Consider the following 16,445-nt stretch of genomic DNA (forward strand, 5'->3'; position numbering starts at 1 on the left):
CAAGTGTCTGTGCTGTGAGCTCCCACCACGGTCCCAGCGTCTCAGCCCTTACGCCCTGCAGGGCAGTTGTTGATGCTGCGGTTGTGTCCCTGGGTCACCTTTTCAACGTGTGCCCTGAAGGAAACGCAGGCCTGGCCCTGCCTGGTGCTGGTGCCTCAGAGCCTCTTAGAGCTGTTTTGTCATTTACTGGCTTAGGGGCCGTAGCCTCCGCCAGGGTCCCTGCTGTGTGGGCACCAAGGGAGACTCAACATCCTTGAGGGTGGAAATCCTCTCCTGAGACTAGGTGCTGCTGCTGTGGCTGGTCTCCCCAGGCCAGGGAAGCTGAAGCAGGAAGTGTGACGGTTACTGTCCTTCCAGGGCAGAGCTAGGGGAGTACTGGTCACCGGAGTGTGAAACGGGCACCACCAGGCTCCCCTCCAGGATGGGGCATTTGGAGAAGGCGCCCACCCTCCTTTCAGGACAGCGGCTGGGGAGTGGGTCAGATATAAGCTCACCCCCGGTTCTGAAGATCTGAGGACCCCTGAAGAACATTTCACTCCGCTCCCTCTTATCACCGACCACATCCTCCTGGGCACGGCCAGCCTGGGGAATTTTCTCCTTCTGCCTGGAACTGACATTACCCAGGACTCGGAGGACAGTGAGCAAGGTCCTAGAGAAAGGGCCGATGATGGAGAAACGTGAAGACAAGGTCCTAGAAACAAAGTTCTGAGGATGAGGGCTCCCTGGTGGCTGCAGGGAGAGCCCAGAGGTGCCCAGGTCCTGCTGGGCTGGGATGTCCTGTCCTTAGTCTCCCAAGAGGCTCTGGGGTCCAGCTGTCTCCTTGGCTCCAGGTTCTGGTCTGGCTGCGTTGTCAGCAGCTGGAGGCCCCTACTCTGCAGGGGACCCTGCCTAGGGGCCGAAGTCACTGACCCAAGGCCTCAGTGGCCAGAGATGTCCTAGGCATCTAGGCATGATGGAACCCGTCTGGCACTCGGGTTCATGGGCTGCCAGTCCCTGTGCCACCCTGGCTGCAGGTCTCCCGACCACATGTCCAGCCCCTCAAGAGGAGCATCTGCACTCCATATTCATCGTTCTAGAAGCAGGAGGAAGTCAGGAAGTGAAATTGTGACTATAATAGAAAAGGGGTCTTGATCCAGACCCTAAGAGAGGGTTCGAGGATCTCGCCCAGGAAGGAATTCAAGGCAAGTCACAGAGTGCAGTGAAAGAAGCAAGTTTATTAAAACTCCTCCATTCCCGGCCTGGTGCGGTGGCTCACACCTGTAATCGCAGAACTTTGGGAGGCCGAGGCAGGAGGATCACTTGAGGTCAGGAGTTCAAGACCAGCCTGGCCAACATGGCGAGACCCCGTTTCTACTAAAAATACAAAAATTAGCCAGGCTAGTGGCTCGTGCTTGTAATCCCAGCTACTCAGGAAGCTGAGGCAGGAGAATCACTTGAACCTGGGAGGCAGAGGTTGCAGTGAGCCAAGATTGCGCCACTGCACTCCAGCCTGGGCAACAGAGTGAGACGCTGCTTCAAAAAAAAAAAAAAAATCCTTGAGCATTCTCAGAAAGCGAGCAGAGGACCGCCCCGTCCTTAAGTTTCTCTTATATAGGGGTCTTATCTGTGTAAAGACTAACCTAAGCTGTGCCTACGTGTGGCTGGGCTGACAGCATGACAACAATGATTATGCTATTGATTTAAGAAAGCTATCCTTGACATCTTCGTGAGTGAGTACATCAAAGCATAACTATAATTTTTTGAAAGCGTATATTGTTATGGGTATTGGGACATCTGGACTTTCTGCTGTTGTAGGAGCATGTCCTTGCAGGCATCTTCAGGCTGTGTTCTTCGTAGATGTAATTATCTTATGACCCTGAGTCACGACCGGCAAGGAATGTGCCTGTTTGTGTCGAGATGGAGCCGAATTTAAAATGGCATCACTGTGGCTCTCCCTGCTCCTGCTTCCGTAACAGAATCCTTCAAGGGAAGAAGAGAATCATCGAGTGAACATTGTGTCTGTACTCCTGGGGCGTCATAGAAACCTAGATTCAAATTTCCCTGCTTCCAAGACCCCCACCCAGAGGTGGCACTTCTGCTCCCCACACCCTGTGTCCCTGAGGGCAAGCCCCAAGAAGGGAGTGTGGCCCGTACCCCCTTGTCCCAGCCCACCTCACAGTCACCTTCCCTGCCGCCCTTCCAGAAGGACACAGCAGCCTCCCACACCCCGTCATCTTCATCTGTCAGGGCCCTCCCCGCCCACCAATTGGCCCTGGCCTGAGGCATTGGGGGCTGAGAAACGGTGATGTGCTGAGAAGAAATCAGGGTGTGGATGAGCAGAAATACCTAATCGCTTGTGAAATCTCTAGCATGCTGGGGCAGCTTCCTCCGGGCCCTGGTGACACTGCAGTCTTTGTCAGCATAACCCGGACAGGAAGTGACAAGCCGAGGGCCCGGGGCAGCAGCCTGATGTGCTTCACATGCACTGGGTGGACAGCGGAGGCCCCGGGCCGGGGGAGGTGGCAGCGGCCACTCAAGTGAACCCGGGTCTGGAAGCTTCTTACAGCACGATGATGCCCAGGCCTGGCCGGGCAGCTCCCTGGACCCCTCGAGGAGGGTCAGGCACTGCTGTTACACTCCCACATCCCTGGTGGTCCTCATGGTTAGCATTTACCATGGTCTTTCCGTATTTATCCAACTCTCACTTAGTGCTTCCTTTTACTGTGTGTGGTCACTGTCCTAAGTGCTCTACTTACACCTTCAAAACAACCCACGAGACAGGAACTACTATTATACATTGTACATGGAAGGAAACTGAGGCACAGAGAGGGTCAGTCACTTGCCTGAAGTTACTGAGCTGGTAACAGGCAGAGCTGGACTCCGAGCCGGTGTTTCGGCCCCGGTGCAGTTGCCTGTTTTCTCATCTGTTCCCCTGTTAGACGGGGCTTTTGAAGTCAGGGTCTATGTCTATTTTATTCTCCTTTACCTTCATAGGAATTGACAGAGCCCTCAGGTTGTCAGTAAAGATCTGCTGATTGAAATAATGAATGAGACTGGGCACGGTGGCTCACACCTGCAATCCTAGCACTTTGGGAGGCCAAGGAGAGCAGATCATTTGAGTGCAGGAGTTGGAAACCAGCGTGGGAAACATAGCGAGACCCAATCTCTATTAAAAAAAAAATTTTTTTTTTTAAATTAGCTGGGCATGATGGCTGCATCTGTAGTCCCAGCTACTAGGGAGGCTAAGGCAGGAGGATTATTGCTTCAACCCAGGAGTTTGAGGCTGCAGTGAACCATGATCACACCACTGCACTCCAGCCTGGGCAACAGAGTAAGACCCTGTCTCTGAGATAGAAAGAAAGAAAGAGAGAGGGAGGGAGGGAAGGAGGGAGGGAGGGAAAGAAGGAAGGAAGGAAGGAAGGAAGGAAGGAAGGAAGGAAGGAAGGAAGGAAGGAAGGAAGGAAGGGAAAGGAAAGCAAGGAAAGCAAGAAAGCAAGCAAGAGAGAAAGAGAGAAAGAAAGAAAGAAGGAAAGAAAAGAAAGAAAGAGAAAGAAAGAAAGAAAGAAAAAGAAAAGAAAAAGAAAGAAGGAAGAACCAATAAGAACGAAAAGAAGAAAGAAAAAAGAGAACAGAAAGAAAGAAAGAGAAAAAGGCGGGAAAGGACCATTCCCTTCAAGGCCCTCCTTCCCCCCACCCCTCCCTTCCCTTCCCTTAAGCAAGGAAAGAAAGTCCATGGAGATACTTACCCATCTCCGAAGATGAATGAAGGCCAAGGTAACCTATAAATTGAAGAGTTATGGTGGACATTTAATGTACAAACCTACCTCCATTCTTGGAGTTTAGACATTTTACCAGGCATGTGCCAATTTTTCATCCTTGCTACCCAAAGCTACTGGGACATTGTAGCCTAAACATTTCCATCTTCTTCAGCTCAGAGGTCCTTTCTTTTCTTCCTTTTCATCTCTCTGTGCTTTTGCACTGGGTTCCAGGAAACTCCTTTGTCAAGAACTTCCAGGTCACTGTATTCCCCTCATTATTCAATCTATTAATTAGTGGTTTCAGAATTTGTCCATCACATTGGCAATTTCCAAAACCGAAAAGGTTTCCTTTTCTCAGGAAACTGTTTCTTTTAAAAAATAGATGTCCTCTCAAATTTCCCCGGAAATAGAAAGTACAGCTGTTTTACCTTTTTCTTCTGTTTACTGCATTACTTCATCGGCCTCCTGTGTTGGTTCTTTTGTTTGTCGAGTTTGGTGTCTCTCTTTCGGTGCATTGGATTCTTGCATTTTTAGTGTTCGTTGGTTGCCTCTTCATATTTGAAGATGGTGCGGGGAGGGATCTGGACAAAATTATTGTTTCCTAGAATGTTCTTCCTCAGGCTAAGTGGGAATTCCTGTTGGCTTAGCCACGCATGAAATCTTTGTGCTGGAGAGCCCTATCTACAGTAATTGTCGCGTGTGGGCAAGTGAAAGAGGCCTGTGGCCAGGAGGAGCTGGTGGATCTGATTTTCTGAGTAAAGGGTTCTGCCTCCCTGTGGGACGCTTAAGTTACCTGGGGTGCTGCCCTTTTTCTCTGGCCTAGTATGCAGTTTCAGAACTCCATTTAGCTGTTCTTGCGCCTTGACCTCCAGGCAAACATGAAATTCAATGCCAAGTGGTGTTTGGTGGAGGAAGGGTGGGACACAGTCAATCTGCTCACCCTGACACTGTTAATTACCCAGATGTCCTTGGCCTGTGCCCACTCTGCAGCCTCTCACCTAGTGCTGTCCTCCTAGGAAGGTTCAGGAGTTTGGGCCTCCTTTCCCTCCTGCATGGGGCGTGGGTCCCTTGGTCTGTGGGTTTCATTGTCCGTCTGTCCCATGACCTTTATGTCTTATGCAGATTCAGATTCTTTTCGTAGTTTTCCATTTCTCAGCTTTCCCATGCTGCTCTGGGACTGCCAGATTATTTCCTTCTTTGATCCACTTGGATTTGACTGGGGGGAGATAAATGAGTGCCCCATCAGCCATCCTGAACCCCGAGCCCCTCCATGTCCCTGGAAAACAGACAGCAAGTGGTCGGGAGACCTGTGTGACCGAGAACTTCGGGTTCCTGCATCTCTTGGGGGATGTCACCCAGTAGGTTCCTTAACGGCAGGATTCTTAGTTGGCAAAGAAGTGGCTGAGTGAGCTCAGTCTGCAGCTGGGTCAAGACCGACGAAGAGAAGGGTCTGAAATCTACCTGCCACCAGGGCAAAGGCACATGTGTCGGGGAGAGTGGGAAGGGGGGTGGGGGGAATGTAGGCCCCCAGGCTTCTGCCTCTCCAGTTGTCTGTGCAAAGAACAAATCCTAGCGTGCTGTGGCAGGGGTGGCACATCTCTTTGCTCTCACATGCCACTCTGTTCCTTGTTCCATTGCCTGATGATGCAGAGGATAGAAAGGGACTTGTCCCTGGCGCGCTGCCAGTCTGCATGGTGACACACATCCCCTCGTTTATTCAGCAAGCACTGAGTAGGCACCTCCAGTGTGCAGGCAGGGCTCAGGCACTGAAGGGTTTAGGGATACACGTTCCCATCCATAAGGAGCTTATATTTTGACGGAGAGGCAGACATGGAAATAAGCATAAAGCCCTTCCCGGAAACCCCTTCCGAGGAGACAGAAGGTGTGGAACAGTCGTGGCTGTGGAGAATGGTCAAGGCCAGGGCATATTAAACTTCAGTGGGCACATAGATCACTTGGGGCTCTTAGTAAATGCAGATTCTGACTCTGGAGGTCTGGGCTGGGATCTGAGATTCTGCGTTTCTAAAGAACTCCCAAGTGACACTGATGCAGCAACAAGGGTAGAGGGAAGCCCCAGCTTCCTGCCATACCTTGATGCTGTCCTGTAGGTGCTGGGGGCACCTGTGGGAACTCACCAGGAACAGTTGCCCCCGAGGCCTCTGAAAGAGGCCCTGTCCCAACCCCAGGCCCAGGGGCAGGATGGAGGCTGGCTTCCAGGTCAGCCTGGCCTGCAGTTCCCCCACTGCCCTTCATGCTGCTCCAGAGGGAAAGTTCTGGGAGGTGGCTTTGCCTGGACAGGACACAACCCAGCAGCTCTGGACTGGGTCAGGGAAGACCTCTCTCCAAAATTTTGGGGGTTGGCTCTGTTCTTGGGGGAAGCCTGGTCAGATGAGGTTCTGTGGCCACCCACACGGCCCTGGGGCTTCAGAGCTTGTAGTAAGGTCCTCGTGAGCACTGAGACCTCTGCATGAAGCTAACACAGGGTGGGTGCCCAGGGACCCTTGGGTGTCTTGGGGGCCAGATGACTCAGCAGCGGTCACTGCTGCTGTCAGGCTTGGCTCCCTCAGGTCACTCAGGGTCAAGGTAAAGGCTCCAGACAACTGGAGAGTCATGCCCCGCTGCCTGTGACAGTGGCTCAGGGCCAGGTCAGATGTGGCCATCCTCGGGACCAGGCTGGGAACTCGCTCCCTAACCAGGGAGCTCTGGGGCTCCTTTCAAGGTGGCGGAGGATGTTGAGCCATGGTTAATAGGCTTACAGGTTAATCCAGCATGTGACCAGGACAGGCGCATGCTTCGGCGGGTGGAGGTCAGGATGCTGCCCCCTTACCAAAAAAAGATGCTCTGAAATTCTGGAACTCTGTGCATGCCATTGAGATCACTACAAGAGCCAGCAAGACTTTGCTAGGACCACGAAGCACTCTAGGCAGTCCCTGCCCATCCACCTCTGGGCTGGAGTGCAGTGGCACGATCAGGGCTCACTGCAACCTCCGCTTCCCAGGTGTAAGCGATTCGCCTGTCACAGTCTCCTGAGTAGCTGGGACAGGCAAGTGCTACCACGCCCAGCTAATATTTTTATTTTTAGTAGAGATGGGGTTTCACCACATTGGCCAGGCTGGTCTTGAACTCCTGGTCTTAAGTGATCTGCCTGCCTTGGCCTCCCAAAGTGCTGGGATTACAGGTGTGAGCCACTGCGCCTGTTCCCCACCTCTTTAAAATGTGTTGAATTCACATTCTCCTCACCATCTCCACAGTCTGTGCCCAGTTCAGGCCAGGAAAAGCCTCTTCCTGGTTCTCCTCTCTGTAGCCCTGTCTCATCTGAGCCCACCTTACATTTTCATCCATCCAAGACATTTGCCTAGTAATCAGACACTCTTCCCCCATCTCTCCTGGTCTGGCCTCAGGGCCTTTGCACATGCTGTTCTTGCTCTCAGAACACCCATCCTCACCTCCCCACACCCTCTCAAACCTGTGCTTTCTCTCAGCTCTTTCTTGTCTGTACTTCCTAGTTACGTTTTTGGCCTTTGTCCTGTGGTGTGCTGAGTTGGCTGATACCGCCCTGATGCAGTGGTTTTTACATCTGTCTCCCCACTGGACGCACCTCCTTGCTAGTTCACCTTGGGTCTCCAGGGCCCAGCATGGGGCCTGGAATCTTGTACACCTTTAATACATGTTTGTGGAGCTGACATGATGATGAATTCTTTCACAACCTTCAGATGTGTATCTGTTAGGTGGAAGGAAATTGCTGGGAAACAATTTTCAGAACTAAGTGCATTCGCTGTTGCGCTTGGAGAAGCCATTTAACTTCTCTGAGCCTCACTACCCCACCGGTCACCCACCTGTGCAATTGTTCTAAGCATGATCAGGGGGTGGTGCCAGTGATCAGCAGGGGGTAGGCTTGTCATTGCAGGGCTGCCACTAACCAGCTGTCGCACCTCACAAAAGAGGGTTGGGAACCCCGCCTTAAGTTGGGTCCCCTCCAAAGCCAACATAAAATAAAGATTTGAATGTAAATCATCTATTTGGGAGGCGAACCCAGGAGGCACTGGTAGGGGAAGTGAGACGGGGAATGGAAGAAAGTCAGCAAAGGGTGTGGCAACTTGGGCCAGGGAGCTGGGGTATTGATCTACCAGGTCCCAACAGTCACTGAGTGGAGGCTACCCTGCGGGTGCTAAGTCCTCAACACTAATTCTGTCTTGCTCTCAGTAGACCCTTTGAGTTCCTGAAGCCAGGGAAGTGCTGGAGTACTTGCAGTATGTGGTGTCAGAAGGCACCAGAAAAGAAGGCTTGGGGACCTCTTCCTGGTAAAATGAAAGGAAATAAGCAGAAGCCAAATAGCAAAGAACGAACCCCCATCACTGGAGCTCAGGGCAAGTCCAGCCTCAGCTTACCTGCTTTGAGCAGGACCTGCAGGACAGCTCTGTGGGTGGCTGTGTAAGTCTACCAGTTTTCAGACACTCTGATTCTTGCAGCCGGTCAAAGTCCAAAGGGGCATATGGTGATGGAGACACATGTGAGAATGAGAACAAACCCCTGCCCAAGATCACATGACAGTCTGGACCCATCTGAGGAAATGAAGCCCACAGGTGAGACTGGTTAAAACCTGGTCTCCTGGAAACTGCAAAAAAAAAAAAAAAAAAAAAAAAAATTAATACACAGAACCTAACAGTACATTAAAGAAATAACACAATCTGTCCAGCTCTGTGTGTGGCTGTGTAACTCTACTTAAACCTATGAATATGATGAATTATATTAATGGATTTCCTAATACTGAACCATCCTTTCATTCTAGAAGTGAGTAGAGATTTTACCAGAAAAGAAAGGAAACTACAGCCCAAGCTCACATGTAAAGATTAAGGAAAACCTCTACATAAAATACTAATAAATAGGCTGGGCATGGTGGTTCATGCCTATAATCCCAGCATTTTGGGAGGCTGAGGCGGGCGGATCACCCGGCCTCGGCCACCCCGCCTCGGCTTTCCTTTCATCCAATGAAAGGGTGGTTCAGCATTAGGAAATCCATTAATATAATTCATCTTATTCATAAATTTAAGAAGAAAAGTCATAGTGTCAACTCTACAGGTATTGGAGAGGAAAGTGACAAATCCAACAAGCATTCTGGATTTAAAAATCCAACCATGAAACAATTCCTTTATCACCATGGAGTAGAGAGGGCTGTTCTAATGATGACTAAAACCCAAAAATCAAAAAAGAAAATGATAAATTCAATTACAAAAAAAATTCTGCATACAGAAAAGTATCAATAACAACATGAGTTGTTAAAAGACAAAGTGGGCTGGGCATGGTGGCTCACGCCTGTAATCCCAGCACTTTGGGAGGCCGAGGTGGGACGATTGCTTGAGCTCAGGAGTTCGAGACCAACCTAAGCAACATGGCGAAACCCCGTCTCTTCTAAAAATACAAAAATTAGTTGGGTGTGGTCGTGTGTACCTGTAGTCCCAGCTACTTGAGGGACTGAGGATTGCTTCCCAAGTAGCTGGGACTACAGATATGCACCACCTACTCCCTCTCCCACAGTAGTGGGAGGATCGCTTGAGCCTGGGAAGTTGAGTCTGCAGTGAGTCCTGAATGCACCACTGCATTCCAGCCAGGATGACAGAGTGAGACTCTGTCAAAAAAAAAAAAAAAAAAAAAAAAAAAAAAAAAAAAAAAAAAAAAAAAAAAAAATCCAGTCTCCCTAATTTATAAAGGGTTTGTAGATATTGGTAAGGAAATAACCTACAATTGAAATAGGTAAGTGGTATGAAGAAATAACAGAAAAAGAGAAATACAAATGCATCTCAAATATATTATAAGGTGCTCAGCCTCACTCATAAGAAAAGAAATGCAAAGTAAAGCTACACTGAGAAATCACTTTTTATCCATGATATTGGGAAAACCCCACAACTGTGACACTGGCTTTCTGAGTTAAGGAGCTGGGGACAGGATACACAACTATGTCCTTGGGGAAGGCAGTGGGCTGCCTCTCAAAACCACGGCTCACTCACCCTTCAAGGAAGCAATCCCACTTCTGGAATTTTATTCTACAGACATACTAACAAACATTTGAAATAGTATGTATGTAAAGTTATTCATCCGAGCATTTTAAATAATGTTTTAACTTTTATTTTAGGTTCTAGGGTTACATGTGAAGATTTGTTACATTGGGGAACTCATGTCGTGGGGTTTGTTGGTACAGGTGATTTCATCACCCAGGTACTAAGTCCAGTGCCCAACAGTTATCTTTCCTGCTCCTCTCCCTCCGCTCACCCTCCACCCTCAAGTGGGCTCCAGTGTTGTCTGTTGTTCCCTTCTCTGTGTTCATGAGTTCTCATCATTTGGCTCCCACTTATACGTGAGAACATGTGGTATTTGGTTTTCTGTTCCTGCATTAGTTTGCTGAGGATAATGGCCTCTAGCTCGACACATGTTCCCACAAGAGACATGCGCTCGTTATTTTTTATGGCTGCATAGTATTCCACGTGTATATGTAGCACAATTTCTTTATCCAATCTACCATGGATGGGCATTTAGATGATTCCATGTCTTTGTTATTGTGACTAGTGCTGCAGTGAACACACATGTGCATAGGTCTTTATGGTAGAATGATTTACATTCCTCTAGGTATATGCCCAGTAATGGAATTGCTGGGTTGAATGGTAGTTCTGTTTTTAGCTCTTTGAGGAATCACCACACTGCTTTGCACAATGGGTTGAACTAATTTACACTCCCACCAGCGATTTATAAGCATTCCTTTTTCTTCACAACCTTGCCAGCATCTGTTGTTTTCTAATGTTTTAATCAATAGCCATTCTGACTGGTGTGAGATGGTTTCTCACTGTGGTTTTGATTTGCATTTCTCTAGTGATCAATGATATGGAGCTTTTTTTCATAGTTTTAAAAATACTTTTTGAAATATGAAAATTTTAGGGCCAGGCAAGGTGGCTCACGCCTGTAATCCCAGCACTTTGGAAGACTGAGGCAGGTAGATTACCTGAGGTCAGGAGTTCGAGACCAGACTGACCAACATGATGAAATCTCATCTCTACAAAAAATACAAAAATTAGCCAGGCTTGGTGGCAGGCGCATGTAATCCCAGCACTCTGGGAGGCTAAGGCAGAAGAATCACTCGAACCCAGAGGTTACAGTGAGCCGAGATCATGCCATTGCACTCCAGCCTAGGGGACAAAGTGAGACTCTATCTCAAAAAAAAAAACAAACAAACAAAAAAATCAAAATGTTAGACACAGTCCAAGTGACCATGAATGGGAGGGTGGTTAAATGTGTGATGGTAAATCCATGCAGTGGGTTACCATGCTACTGTGAAATGGGAAGGAGGATGTTCACAAAGCACGAGGAAAGGCGTCCGAGGTACACTGTTGTGGGAAATCAATGCAAAGGGGAAGAGTACCTTTGTGTGAAAAGAGTAAAATCAGAATGTGCGTCTCCCCTCGCTTATATTTTCAGAAAGAAAATCTGGAAGGATGCGCAAGAAACTAAAAATGGTTCCCTGAGGGTGGGTGGAGGTGGGATGGGAGAGAGCCTCTTCACTCTACACATGTTCGTAAGTTTTCTATTTTTGAACGATGTGAATTTACTACCTATTGAAAAATTTTAAAACTTTAAGAATGTGTTTGAAGGTACATTATGATTTTTCTGGAGAATATAACTTGTTGGTGGCAGTTGCCCCAGGCAGTTGGGGATTAGAGGAGAAAAGGACTTTTACTTGCCACTTTACACACTTTGAGATCATTTTGGTTGTTATCGTATACATTAAGACTTCTCAGGTATAAATGACTAATGATAATGATTTCTGTTGACATATTTCTAAATACGTAGGTGTTTTAAATAAAGGACCTGGGGTCCTTTGAGCAGTGTGATTGTTGGAGTCAGGGGGGAAAGGGGGGCCTTCCTTTCATTCCTCACATGATTTTGTGGTTTTTGCAACATGTACACTTTAAGAAAAGACAAGAAAATCGAATTAAGGCAGTCCCTATCATCCTCCCTCCCTGCAAAAAGGCACGTGGGTGAATTTAGGAAGATCTGCAAAAATGAGTTCTTATAAGGCATAATAAGATCTAAGAGCTCTAAGCTGCTGCTGGGCAGTGAATTGAAGAGGAATTCAAAAACGAAGAAAAATGATTTAAGTTTGTAGTGTTATTGGTGGAGGAGGGATAGTCCCCAAATTTATGTCCCTCAAAGAGGAATTAAAGAACTGAAGAGGTGAGATCTGCTTATGGCCTTATGTAGCTCATCAATATCTCCTGTTCAGTGAGGTGAGTCCTGTTCTCTGGAGCAGGAGGATAATTTGATATTTTATGGTTAATGTTTCTTTGACTTTCTGATGGATCATTGGGCATCTTTACAAGGGTACAGTGGAAAAAGCAATCAAACTGGAGTCAGGATCTGAGACCCTGGAGAGCCCTGTCCCTACAGCAGTATGAAACTAAGAAAAAGCTTCACCTTCTGCCGACTCCAGATTCTTCCACGATTTCAGGGAGGAGTCAAACAAGAAATCCCTGTGATTCCAGTTGGATCTGAAATACTGCAGCTTCAACTGGAAAAGAAAAAAAGGAAGAACGATGGGTCTGCTATGATGGTTGTGGTGATGGTGTGATGGTGATGGTGGTGGTGGTGATGGTGATGGTGGTGGTGATGGTGGTCATGGTGATGGTTGTGACAGTGGTAGTAATGATGGTGGTGGTAATGGTAATGATGATGGTGATGATAGTGATGGTGATGGTGGTGATGATGGTGGTGATGATAGTGATGGTGAGGGCAGTGATGATGATGGTGGTGATGGTGATGATGGTGGTGTTGATGGTGGTGATGATGGTAGTGGTGATGGTGATGGTGGTGATGATGGTGATGATGATGGTGATGATGGTGGTGGTGATGATGGTGGTGGTGGTGATGGTGGTGGTGGTGGTGGTGATGATGGTGGTGATGGTGGTGGTGATGGTGGTGATGGTGATGGTGGTGATGGTGGTGATAGTTGTGGTGATGGTGATGATGGTAATGATGGTGGTGCAGATAGTGATGATGGTGGTGGTGATGGTGATGGTGGTGATGGTGATGATGGTGATGATGGTGGTGGTGATAGTGATGATGGCGGTGGTAATGGTGACAATGATGATGGTGGTAATGGTGACAATGATGATGATGGTGGTGATGGTGATGGTGATGATAGTGATGGTGGTGATGGTGGTGGTGGTGGTGGTGATGGTGGTGGTGATGATGGTGATGATGGTGGTGTTGATGGTAGTGATGATGGTAGTGGTGATGGTGGTGGTGGTGATGATGGCGATGATGATGGTGATGATGGTGGTGGTGATGATGGTGGTGATGATAGTAGTGGTGGTGGTGGTGGCAATGGTGGTGGTGGTGGTGGTGATGGTGGTGAGTGGTGGTGGTGATGGTGGTGATGACGGTGGTGGTGATAATGGTGATGGTGGTGGTAATGGTGACAATGATGATGATAGTGTTGATGGTGATGATAGTGATGGTGGTGATGGTGATGATGATGATGGTGGTGGTGATAGTGATGATGGTGTGATGGTGATGGTGGTGATGATGGTGATGGTGGTGGTGATGGTGATGGTAATATGATAGTGACAGTGGTGATGGTGATGGTGGTGGTGATGGTGGTAGTGATTGTGGTGATGGTGATGGTCGTGATGATGGTGGTGGTGATGGTGATGATGGTGGTGGTGATGATGGTGGTGATGGTGGTGATAGTGATGGTGATGGTGGTGGTGATGGTGGTGGTGGTGATGGTGGTGATGGTGGTGGGATGGTGGTGGTGGTGGTGGTGATGGTGATGGTGGTGATGGTGGTGGTGATGGTGGTGATGGTGATGGTGATAGTGGTGATGGTGATGGTAATGATGATATTGGCGGTGGTGATGGTGGTGGTGGTGATGGCAGTGATGGTGGTGATGGTGGTGGTGATGGTGATGGTGGTGGTGATGGTGGTGATGGTGGTGGTGATGGTGGTGATGGTGACAGTGGTGATGGTGATGGTAATGATGATAGTGACGGTGGTGATGATGATGGTGGTGGTGATGGTGGTAGTGATTGTGGTGATGGTGATGGTGGTGATAGTGATAGTGATTGTGGTGATGGTGGTAGTGATTGTGGTGATGGTGATGGTGGTGATGGTGGTAGTGATTGTGGTGATGGTGGTAGTGATTGTGGTGATGGTGATGGTGGTAGTGATTGGTGGTGATGGTGATGGTGGTGATGGTGGTAGTGATTGTGGTGGTGGTGATGGTGGTGATGGTGGTAGTGATTGTGGTGATGGTGATGGTGGTGATGGTGGTAGTGATTGTGGTGATGGTGATGGTGGTAGTGATTGTGGTGATGGTGATGGTGGTGATGGTGGTAGTGATTGTGGTGATGGTGATGGTGGTGATGGTGGTAGTGATTGTGGTGATGGTGATGGTGGTGATGGTGGTAGTGATTGTGGTGATGGTGATGGTGGTGATGGTGGTAGTGATTGTGGTGATGGTGATGGTGGTGATGGTGGTAGTGATTGTGGTGATGGTGATGGTGGTGATGGTGGTAGTGATTGTGGTGATGGTGATGGTGGTGATGATGGTAGTGATTGTTGTGATGGTGATTGTGGTGGCTAGTATTTATTGTCAAGCCCATTAATTATCTAATTTAATCTTATTACGTTAAGTGGAAGGCCCTATCTTAGAAATGGAGATACTGAAGTTCACAGCAGGTAAGGCAACCGCCTAAGGTCATTTGGCGGCCATGCTGGTCTTTGGTTTAATTGATGGGAAACCTGGGCTAGAAAGGTCAACTCCACAGCAACTCTACTTCTATGAATAACAGGGGTTTACTTTACACAAATTAATTTAATGAGGCACCCTGGAGGGCTTGACCACTATAATCGGGGGGCTGCCTGCCTTCCTCCCCAAGCCCTTCTCTCCCCACCCCTGCCTGAGGACCTTTGAAGGATGGGCACCTGGGCAAGATGTGCCTAGTTTGGGAAAGGCTACAGTCCCAGGTGTGACCGCCAGGTGGCAGAGCAGCTGCACCAAGCCCTGCCCCCAGCAGCCCCAGAAAAACAGAAAATACAAATGAAAAATTCCTTGGCCTGGAAGCGGAAAGTCAGTTGGAGATTCCGGGAGCCTTCTGGCAAGTCCAGGAGGTTTGACCTTCTGCTGTAAGCAAAGCCTAGGGGTGTCCATGACAGGCAAAGGGCAGGGAAGAAGAAAAAACGTGAAAGCATATGGACGGAGGAAGGAGAAAGAATCGAAGGGCTTCCTGGACACCTTGGGTTCCGGCAGCCACCTCCAGCCCAGAGATTTTCAAAGCAAGGCCCGGGCCCGGTGTGGTGCAATCAGTTGGGGACTTACTTTAAAACGTGCACTCCTGGGCCCAGCCCACCCTGCAGCAGACGCTCAAGAAACTGCGTTCTAGCCGGCACCCCAGTGGCTTCTGGCACATGCTGAGGTTTGCAAACACCAACACAGCAACACACTTCACTCCACAGGCAAGAAGCCAGGAGCCAGAGAGAGGAGGCCACCACGGAAGGCCACGTCTCAGGGCCAGGCCTACCCCCAACAGCACGGTGCTTGCTCAAAACAGGAATAGGGTGCAATTCTTTGCACGTTAGATTAGGCCTTTGTGTTGTTTTGGACTGGGGCTCTGTCCAAGGAGTCCCTCTCCTGCGGCCTCCTGGGCTTTAATTTGGGTTGGTTCTCCACCTCCCCCAGTCCCTCTCTTTCTGCGATTTTAAAATTCGTAACCGTTTCCTGCCTGGAGAGGCCGAAGAAGGAAGGAGTCCCAGCTTTGAAGCCCAGGCCTAGAATCCGACTCCCCAGCTTCCTGGCCGAGTTCCCCAAGCCCTCCAGGGAGGTTCTCAGAGGTTCAGGGTCCAGACACCCACCCACACCTCACCCACACTTCCAGCACTTCTCGGACTTCTCTCCGGAACTGACTCAGCCGCTTCCCTCTCGCACTCTGGGAGGTGACTTCGGGCTGGCCCTCATTCTGACCCAAATCCTGAATTCTAGCTTTTGGCCAGGATTTGGTCCATGACAGGCTGGAGACCACACCGCAGCTGCCCAGGGGCATCGGAGAAAGCTCAGGCTGTGGCGTCTGGCTCCGATCTGGACTGTGGCAAGTGACCTTGGGCGAGCTGCCTTGTCCTCTCTGAGCCTCAGTTTCCTTGTTTAAGGGAATTTGTCTTGTTTCTCTCCTGGGCTGCCATAAGGAGTGAAGGAAGGGGTGCAGGCAGTGAGGTCAGCCCAGAGCTGAGCACACTAAGAGGCACCACCCAGATGGCCATGGGGGAGGGCTGGCTTCACTCTACCTCGTGCAGAGCCTGGAAACGGGGCTGGCCTCAGAGGCTAGGTCACAGCGTCGTGATTCTGCTCACTTCCCCAACTGCCCGCCTGCTCAGCTGCGGGCCCACGAGGGGCTTCAAAGAGAAGCCAGGAAATGGTAGCCATGGTTTCCACTGGGGGAGCTTACTGTCTAATAAAGGCAACCTAAAACCTCGGAATAGAAGCTTCCCAAAATAGTGAGTCTGCAAGCTGGTCTCCCCGGCACTGCCTGGTAGGAGGTTCACATCAGGAAAGAAAAGAGCACAGACTTGGGCCCTCCTGCCAGCTCATGCCCACCCCACGTCCTCTCCCACACCCACCTGCACCATCTCCCCAGCTAGGGAAGGCCCTTCCCAGGCCTCACATCTGGC

General features: G+C 49.4%; 1 long non-coding RNA gene across 1 annotated transcript; it reads right to left on the minus strand.

Annotated features, from left to right (window-relative positions):
- Window positions 1-1,576: 1,576 nt before the first annotated feature.
- On the minus strand, window positions 1,577-16,445 carry LOC104673248. Its single transcript, XR_004053755.1, has 4 exons — window positions 16,395-16,445; window positions 12,198-12,291; window positions 8,126-8,352; window positions 1,577-1,959 (listed from the first exon to the last, which is right to left on the minus strand). It is a non-coding gene; the product is annotated as an uncharacterized LOC104673248 (long non-coding RNA).

Source organism: Rhinopithecus roxellana, chromosome 15, assembly GCF_007565055.1.
Source record: "Rhinopithecus roxellana isolate Shanxi Qingling chromosome 15, ASM756505v1, whole genome shotgun sequence".
Classification (NCBI taxonomy): domain Eukaryota; kingdom Metazoa; phylum Chordata; class Mammalia; order Primates; family Cercopithecidae; genus Rhinopithecus; species Rhinopithecus roxellana.